This window comes from Mus musculus, chromosome X (assembly GCF_000001635.26).
Source record: "Mus musculus strain C57BL/6J chromosome X, GRCm38.p6 C57BL/6J".
NCBI classification, from domain to species: domain Eukaryota; kingdom Metazoa; phylum Chordata; class Mammalia; order Rodentia; family Muridae; genus Mus; species Mus musculus.
Window position 1 is genome coordinate 62,768,460 of NC_000086.7, and position 8,441 is coordinate 62,776,900.

The 8,441-nt window shown below is 40.4% G+C and overlaps 1 pseudogene; it reads right to left on the reverse strand.

Annotated features, from left to right (window-relative positions):
• On the reverse strand, nt 6,669-8,178 carry Sms-ps (spermine synthase, pseudogene; annotated as a pseudogene).

The following is an 8,441-nucleotide window of genomic DNA, read 5'->3' on the forward strand; positions in this document are numbered from 1 at the left end:
CACCCACTCCCCCACCTACCCACTCCCACCTCTTGGCCCTGACATTCCCCTGTACTGAGCATAAAACGACTACACGACCAATGGGCCTCTCTTTCCACTGATTGCCAACCAGGCCATCTTCTGAGACATGAGCTCCGGGGGTGGGGGGTGAAGACTGGTTAGTTCATATTGTTGTTCCACCTATAGGGTTGCAGATCCCTCCAGCTCCCTGGGTACTTCCTCCAGCTCCTCCATTGGGGGCCCTGTGATCCATCCAATAGCTGAATGTGAGCATCCACTTCTCTGTTTGCTAGGCCCCAGCATAGTCTCACAAGAGACAGCTATATCAGGGTCCTTTCAGCAAAATCTTGCTAGTGTTTGCAATGGTTTCAGAGTTTGGAGGCTGATTATGGGATGGATCACCAGGTATGGCAGCCTCTAGATAGTCCATTATTTCGTCTCAGCTCCAAACTCTGTCTCTGTAGCGCCTTCCATGGGTGCCTTGATCCCATTTCCAAGAAGTGGCAAAGTATCCACACCTTGGTCTTCGTTCTTGCCGAGCTTCATGTGTTTCGCAAATTGTATCTTTTATTTTGGGTATTCTAAGTTTCTGGGCTAATATCCACTTATCAGTGAGTACATATCATGTGAGTTCTTTTGTGATTGAGTTACCTCACTCAGGATGATGCCCTCCAGGTCCATCCATTTGGCTAGGAATTTCATAAATTCATTCTTTTTAATAGCTGAGTAGTACTCCATTGTGTAAATGTAACCTGTTTTTTGTATCCATTCCTCTGTTGAGGGGCATCTGGGTTCTTTTCAGCTTCTGCCTATTATAAATAAGGCTGCTATGAACATAGTGGAGCATGTGTCTTTCTTACCTGTTGGAACATCTTCTGGATATATGCCCAGTAGAGGTATTGCAGATCCTCCAGTAGTACTATGTCCAATTTTTTGAGCAACGACCAGACTGATTTCCAGACTGATTGTACAAGCGTGCAATCCTACCAACAATGGAGGAGTGTTCCTGTTTCTCCACATCCTCGCCAGCATCTGCTGTTACTTGAGTTTTTGATCTTAGCCATTCTGACTGGTGTGAGGTGGAATCTCAGGGTTGTTTTAATTTGCATTTCCCAGATGATTAAGGATGTTGAACATTTTTTCAGGTGATTCTCGGCCGTTCGGTATTAATCCAACACCCATTCATTATAAAAGTCTTGGAAAGATCAGGAATTCAAGACCCACACCTAAACATATTAAAAGCAATCTACAGCAAACAAATAGCCAACATCAAAGTAAATGGTGAGAAGCTGGAAGCAATCCCACTAATCTAGTTCCCAGGGACTAGACAGGGTTGCCCACTTTCTCCCTACCTATTCAACATTGTACTTGAAGTCCTAGCCAGAGCAATTCAACAAAAGGAGATCAAGGGGATACAAATTGGAAAGAAAGAAGTCATAATATCACTTTTTGCAGATGATATGATATTATATATAAGTGACCCTAAAAATTCCACCAGAGAACTCCTAAACCTGATAAACAGGTTCAATGAAGTATCTGGATATAAAATTAACTCAAACAAGTCAATGGCCTTTCTCTACACAAAGGATAAACAGGCTGAGAAAAAAAAATTAAGGAAACAACAGCCTTCTCAATAGTCACAAATAATATAAAGTACCTTGACGTGACTCTAACTAAGGAAGTGAAAGATCTGTATGATAAGAACATCAAGTATCTCAAGAAAGAAATTAAAGAAGATCTTAGAAGTTGGAAAAATCCCCCATGCTCATGGATTGGCAGGATCAATATAGTAAAAATGGCTATCTTGCCAAAAGCAATCTACAGATTCAATGCAATACCCATCAAAATTCCAACTCAATTCTTCAACAAATTGAAAAGGGCAATCTCCAAATTCATCTGGAATAACAAAAAACCTAGGCTAGCAAAAACTCTTCTCAAGGATAAAAGAACCTCCGGTGGAATCACCATGCCTGACCTAAAGCTTTACTACAGAGCAATTGTGATAAAAACTGCATGGTACTGGTATAGCGACAGACAAGTAGACCAATGGAATAGAAATGAAGACACAGGTTTACATTTTGACTTAAGGTGTACCTTGACTTAGCATGTTTTGTCCAAATTATAATGTGCAAAGTTATTTTAATCTTTTCTACAACATCTACTCATTTGGATTTTGTTTGGCATTACACATATTTACTGTGGAAAAAAAATGATTGTGGTTTTTGAACTTGTCTAAAACTTTACCCCCAATCATGTCCAGTAGTACATTATCTGGAGCAATTCTCATTGGTTTCCGCATGAACATGATTTCCTTCCCAATTCTATTTACTGTGCTCTATTTATTCTCAAAGGTATATGAAAATATCAAAATGGAACTCATCATGTATAATTAATATATCAATAAATCATATATAATACATAATAAATTATAAAATCAAGCAAAGAAGAAATATTTTAAAAGAACATTAATTTTCTTTTTTTTTTTTTTTTTTTTTCATTTTTTATTAGGTATTTAGCTCATTTACATTTCCAATGCTATACCAAAAGTCCCCCTTACCCACCCACCCCCACTCCCCTACCCACCCACTCCCCCCCTTTGGCCCTGGCGTTCCCCTGTACCGGGGCACACAAAGTCTGCGTGTCCAATGGGCCTCTCTTTCCAGTGATGGCCGACTAGGCCATCTTTTGATACATATGCAGCTAGAGTCAAGAGCTCAGGGGTACTGGTTAGTTCATAATGTTGTTCCACCTATAGGGTTGAAGATCCCTTTAGCTCCTTGGGTACTTTCTCTAGCTCCTCCATTGGGAGCCCTGTGATCCATCCATTAGCTGACTGTGAGCATCCACTTCTGTGTTTGCTAGGCCCCGGCATAGTCTCACAAGAGACAGCTACATCTGGGTCCTTTCGATAAAATCTTGCTAGTATATGCAATGGTGTCAGTGTTTGGATGCTGATTATGGGGTGGATCCCTGGATATGGCAGTCTCTACATGGTCCATCCTTTCATCTCAGCTCCAAACTTTGTTTCTGTAACTCCTTCCATGGGTGTTTTGTTCCCAATTCTAAGGAGGGGCATAGTGTCCACACTTCAGTCTTCATTTTTCTTGAGTTTCATGTGTTTAGGAAATTGTATCTTATATCGTGGGTATCCTAGGTTTTGGGCTAGTATCCACTTATCAGTGAGTACATATTGTGTGAGTTCCTTTGTGATTGTGTTACCTCACTCAGGATGATGCTCTCCAGGTCCATCCATTTGGCTAGGAATTTCATAAATTCATTCTTTTTAATAGCTGAGTAGTACTCCATTGTGTAGATGTACCACATTTTCTGTATCCATTCCTCTGTTGAGGGGCATCTGGGTTCTTTCCAGTTTCTGGCTATTATAAATAAGGCTGCTATGAACATAGTGGAGCATGTGTCCTTCTTACCAGTTGGGGCTTCTTCTGGATATATGCCCAGGAGAGGTATTGCTGGATCCTCCGGTAGTACTATGTCCAATTTTCTGAGGAACCGCCAGACTGATTTCCAGAGTGGTTGTACAAGCCTGCAATCCCACCAACAATGGAGGAGTGTTCCTCTTTCTCCACATCCTCGTCAGCATCTGCTGTCACCTGAATTTTTGATCTTAGCCATTCTCACTGGTGTGAGGTGGAATCTCAGGGTTGTTTTGATTTGCATTTCCCTGATGATTAAGGATGTTGAACATTTTTTCAGGTGCTTCTCTGCCATTCGGTATTCCTTAGGTGAGAATTCTTTGTTCAGTTCTGAGCCCCATTTTTTAAGGGGGTTATTTGATTTTCTGAGGTCCACCTTCTTGAGTTCTTTATATATGTTGGATATTAGTCCCCTATCTGATTTAGGATAGGTAAAGATCCTTTCCCAGTCTGTTGGTGGTCTTTTTGTCTTATAGACAGTGTCTTTTGCCTTGCAGAAACTTTGGAGTTTCATTAGGTCCCATTTGTCAATTCTCGATCTTACAGCACAAGCCATTGCTGTTCTGTTCAGGAATTTTTCCCCTGTGCCCATATCTTCAAGGCTTTTCCCCACTTTCTCCTCTATAAGTTTCAGTGTCTCTGGTTTTATGTGAAGTTCCTTGATCCACTTAGATTTGACCTTAGTACAAGGAGATAAGTATGGATCGATTCGCATTCTTCTACATGATAACAACCAGTTGTGCCAGCACCAATTGTTGAAAATGCTGTCTTTCTTCCACTGGATGGTTTTGGCTCCCTTGTCGAAGATCAAGTGACCATAGGTGTGTGGGTTCATTTCTGGGTCTTCAATTCTATTCCATTGGTCCACTTGTCTGTCTCTATACCAGTACCATGCAGTTTTTATCACAATTGCTCTGTAGTAAAGCTTTAGGTCAGGCATGGTGATTCCACCAGAGGTTCTTTTATCCTTGAGAAGAGTTTTTGCTATCCTCGGTTTTTTGTTATTCCAGATGAATTTGCAAATTGCTCCTTCTAATTCGTTGAAGAATTGAGTTGGAATTTTAATGGGGATTGCATTGAATCTGTAGATTGCTTTTGGCAAGATAGCCATTTTTACAATGTTGGTCCTGCCAATCCATGAGCATGGGAGATCTTTCCATCTTCTGAGATCTTCTTTAATTTCTTTCTTCAGGGACTTGAAGTTTTTATCATACAGATCTTTCACTTCCTTCGTTAGAGTCACGCCGAGATATTTTATATTATTTGTGGCTATTGAGAAGGGTGTTGTTTCCCTAATTTCTTTCTCAGCCTGTTTATTCTTTGTGTAGAGAAAGGCCATTGACTTGTTTGAGTTAATTTTATATCCAGCTACTTCACCGAAGCTGTTTATCAGGTTTAGGAGTTCTCTGTTGGAATTTTTAGGGTCACTTATATATACTATCATATCATCTGCAAAAAGTGATATTTTGACTTCCTCTTTTCCAATTTGTATCCCCTTGATCTCCTTTTGTTGTCGAATTGCTCTGGCTAATACTTCAAGTACTATGTTGAAAAGGTAGGGAGAAAGTGGGCAGCCTTGTCTAGTCCCTGATTTTAGTGGGATTGCTTCCAGCTTCTCTCCATTTACTTTGATGTTGGCTACTGGTTTGCTGTAGATTGCTTTTAACATGTTTAGGTATTGGCCTTGAATTCCTGATCTTTCCAGAACTTTTATCATGAATGGGTGTTGGATCTTGTCAAATGCTTTTTCTGCATCTAACGAGATGATCATGTGGTTTTTGTCTTTGAGTTTGTTTATATAATGGATTACATTGATGGATTTTCGTATATTAAACCATCCCTGCATCCCTGGAATAAAACCTACTTGGTCAGGATGGATGATTGCTTTAATGTGTTCTTGGATTCGGTTAGCGAGAATTTTATTAAGGATTTTTGCATCGATGTTCATAAGAGAAATTGGTCTGAAGTTCTCTATCTTTGTTGGATCTTTCTGTGGTTTAGGTATCAGAGTAATAGTGGCTTCATAAAATGAGTTGGGTAGAATACCTTCTACTTCTATCTTGTGAAAAAGTTTGTGCAGAACTGGAGTTAGATCTTCTTTGAAGGTCTGATAGAACTCTGCACTAAACCCGTCTGGTCCTGGGCTTTTTTTGGCTGGGAGACTATTAATAACTGCTTCTATTTCTTTAGGGGATATGGGACTGTTTAGAAGGTCAACTTGATCCTGATTCAACTTTGGTACCTGGTATCTGTCCAGAAATTTGTCCATTTCGTCCAGGTTTTCCAGTTTTGTTGAGTATAGCCTTTTGTAGAAGGATCTGATGGTGTTTTGGATTTCTTCAGGATCTGTTGTTATGTCTCCCTTTTCATTTCTGATTTTGTTAATTAGGATTTTGTCCCTGTGCCCTTTAGTGAGTCTAGCTAAGGGTTTATCTATCTTGTTGATTTTCTCAAAGAACCAACTCCTCGTTTGGTTAATTCTTTGAATAGTTCTTCTTGTTTCCACTTGGTTGATTTCACCCCTGAGTTTGATTATTTCCTGCCGTCTACTCCTCTTGGGTGAATTTGCTTCCTTTTTTTCTAGAGCTTTTAGATGTGTTGTCAAGCTGCTAGTATGTGCTCTCTCCCGTTTTTTCTTGAAGGCACTCATAGCTATGAGTTTCCCTCTTAGAAATGCTTTCATTGTGTCCCAAAGGTTTGGGTACGTTGTGGCTTCATTTTCATTAAACTCTAAAAAGTCTTTAATTTCTTTCTTTATTCCTTCCTTGACCAAGGTATCAGTGAGAAGAGTGTTGTTCAGTTTCCATGTGAATGTTGGCTTTCTGTTATTTATTTTGTTATTGAAGATCAGCCTTAGTGCATGGTGATCTGATAGGATACATGGGACAATTTCAATATTTTTGAATCTGTTGAGGCCTGATTTGTGACCTATTATGTGGTCAATTTTGGAGAAGGTACCATGAGGTGCTGAGAAGAAGGTATATCCTTTTGTTTTAGGGAAAAATGTTCTGTAGATATCTGTCAGATCCATTTGTTTCATCACTTCTGTTAGTTTCAGTGTGTCCCTGTTTAGTTTCTGTTTCCATGATCTGTCCATTGGTGAAAGTGGTGTGTTGAAGTCTCCCACTATTATTGTGTGAGGCGCAATGTGTGCTTTGAGCTTTACTAAAGTTTCTTTAGTGAATGTGGCTGCTCTTGTATTTGGAGCATAGATATTCAGAATTGAGAGTTCCTAGCACTGCTAATCACTCTTTTAAAACCTTTAAAAGCACCAAATTTTAATATCTAAGTCAATTTGGGGGTGAGAGGGGAGAAACACTATCAGGAACTTCTCTCCAGAACAAAACAATGATGTTCATTCCTCCACATGTCCAAATTAAAGGTCTACTGAAACCAAAATGAAAACCCAAACCCCACACAGAGAAAAAAAATACTAAAATCACATTCTAGGGGGTCAGTGCATTCTGCAGTCTTTGCTGGGCTGTCTAATTGTCCTTCGGCTGACTTTTTAAAATTAACATCCTAACTCATCAAAATATACATTTTTCCCATTGGCTTTTTTAAATTAAAAATAATAATTAAAAGTGAAAACCACTAGAAGGAATTCATGAGCAGTTGCCTGACACATTTGATGGCATATACGGCATATGGAGGTCAGGAAGGTGGCTCGCAGCACACGTCATTCTCATCTTTAAGGCTTAGCTTTCTTCCAAACAGTGTAAAACACCCACAATTCCAAGTATGAAGGGACACAGACAATCTCTTTTGAGAATTCCACAGGACAATACAGACGCCCCAGCTGTTCTTCATAGAGCGACAGGGCTTCAGTCAAGTTGACACAGTTCCCCTGTGTGAAGTATTTTCCATCCTGTTTCAGAACCTTCATTGACAGGTCGAGAATCAGTCTGAGGAAATCCCATGTGGAATCTTCTTCTGGAGATGTAGAGATAGGGACAGCTGTCAAATCATTAATCACATAATCAAACTCTCTCCCTTCTTTGGCGTACATCTTCAGTACTGGGATACAGTCTTCTATAAGAACCTGATAGCAGTCTCCTCTAAGATTGTCTAAGACATCTCCACATGTTCTCCGCATGTATTTCTTACATCCATCAATTACCATTTGGTCAATCTCTACCATAGTGACCATCTTTGGTTTCAGTTTGACAATTTCACACAATATGCCTCCATCGCCGCCTCCCAGAATCAGTACATCTTTGCCAGTGTAGTCTTCTTTACCACTGCCCATGATGGCACGGGTATATGCCAAGTCACTCTCTGCCAAATTAACATCCCCGCTGAGGATGAGAATATTCCCAAACTGCTTCGAGTGTAGGATTTTGATGTTCTGATATGGTGAATCTTCATCATACACCACTTCATCTATGTCATACTCAACCAGGCGCCCATCAGCAGTAGGCCAGTATCTGTCAATGGCCCCTCCGCGAACTATGGGTGGTAATCGCTTCACCCGCCCAGTACTGTCTTGACTCAATTCTTTCATTTTTTCTTCTATTTTGTTCAAAAGGCTGTCAGTTTCTTGTTTGCCTTGCACATCACTGTCGTAACTCTGAAGGTCCAGCAACACCAATCCATGTGGATAAATTCGCAAATTGGCAAAGCTGCCATTCTTGTTCGTGTAAGTTGCTAAATATCCATGGTCCTGCCAGGTGTGCACTGACTCTGTCATCCCCTGCTCCTGAAAAATGGACTGAAGGCCTTTCAGAATGGCCTCACCATCAGCTTTGGCGCCGAGCTTGAAGTCGAGCGTGCTGTGTCTTGCTGCTGCCATAGTGTGGCGAGGCCCTGTGCCATGCCTGGGGAGGCGACCGCAGGAGACTGAGGGACCCGAACATTAATTTTCTTACTTCTAGACACTGTGTTGTTTTCATATAGTTACTGAAAACACAGATCTTTAAGAATGGTGGTTTATTACTGTTAACTTCAATTATTTTCCTAGTCTCCCTAAAATAAACTCCATCCATAGCCATATACCACGTTCTCATC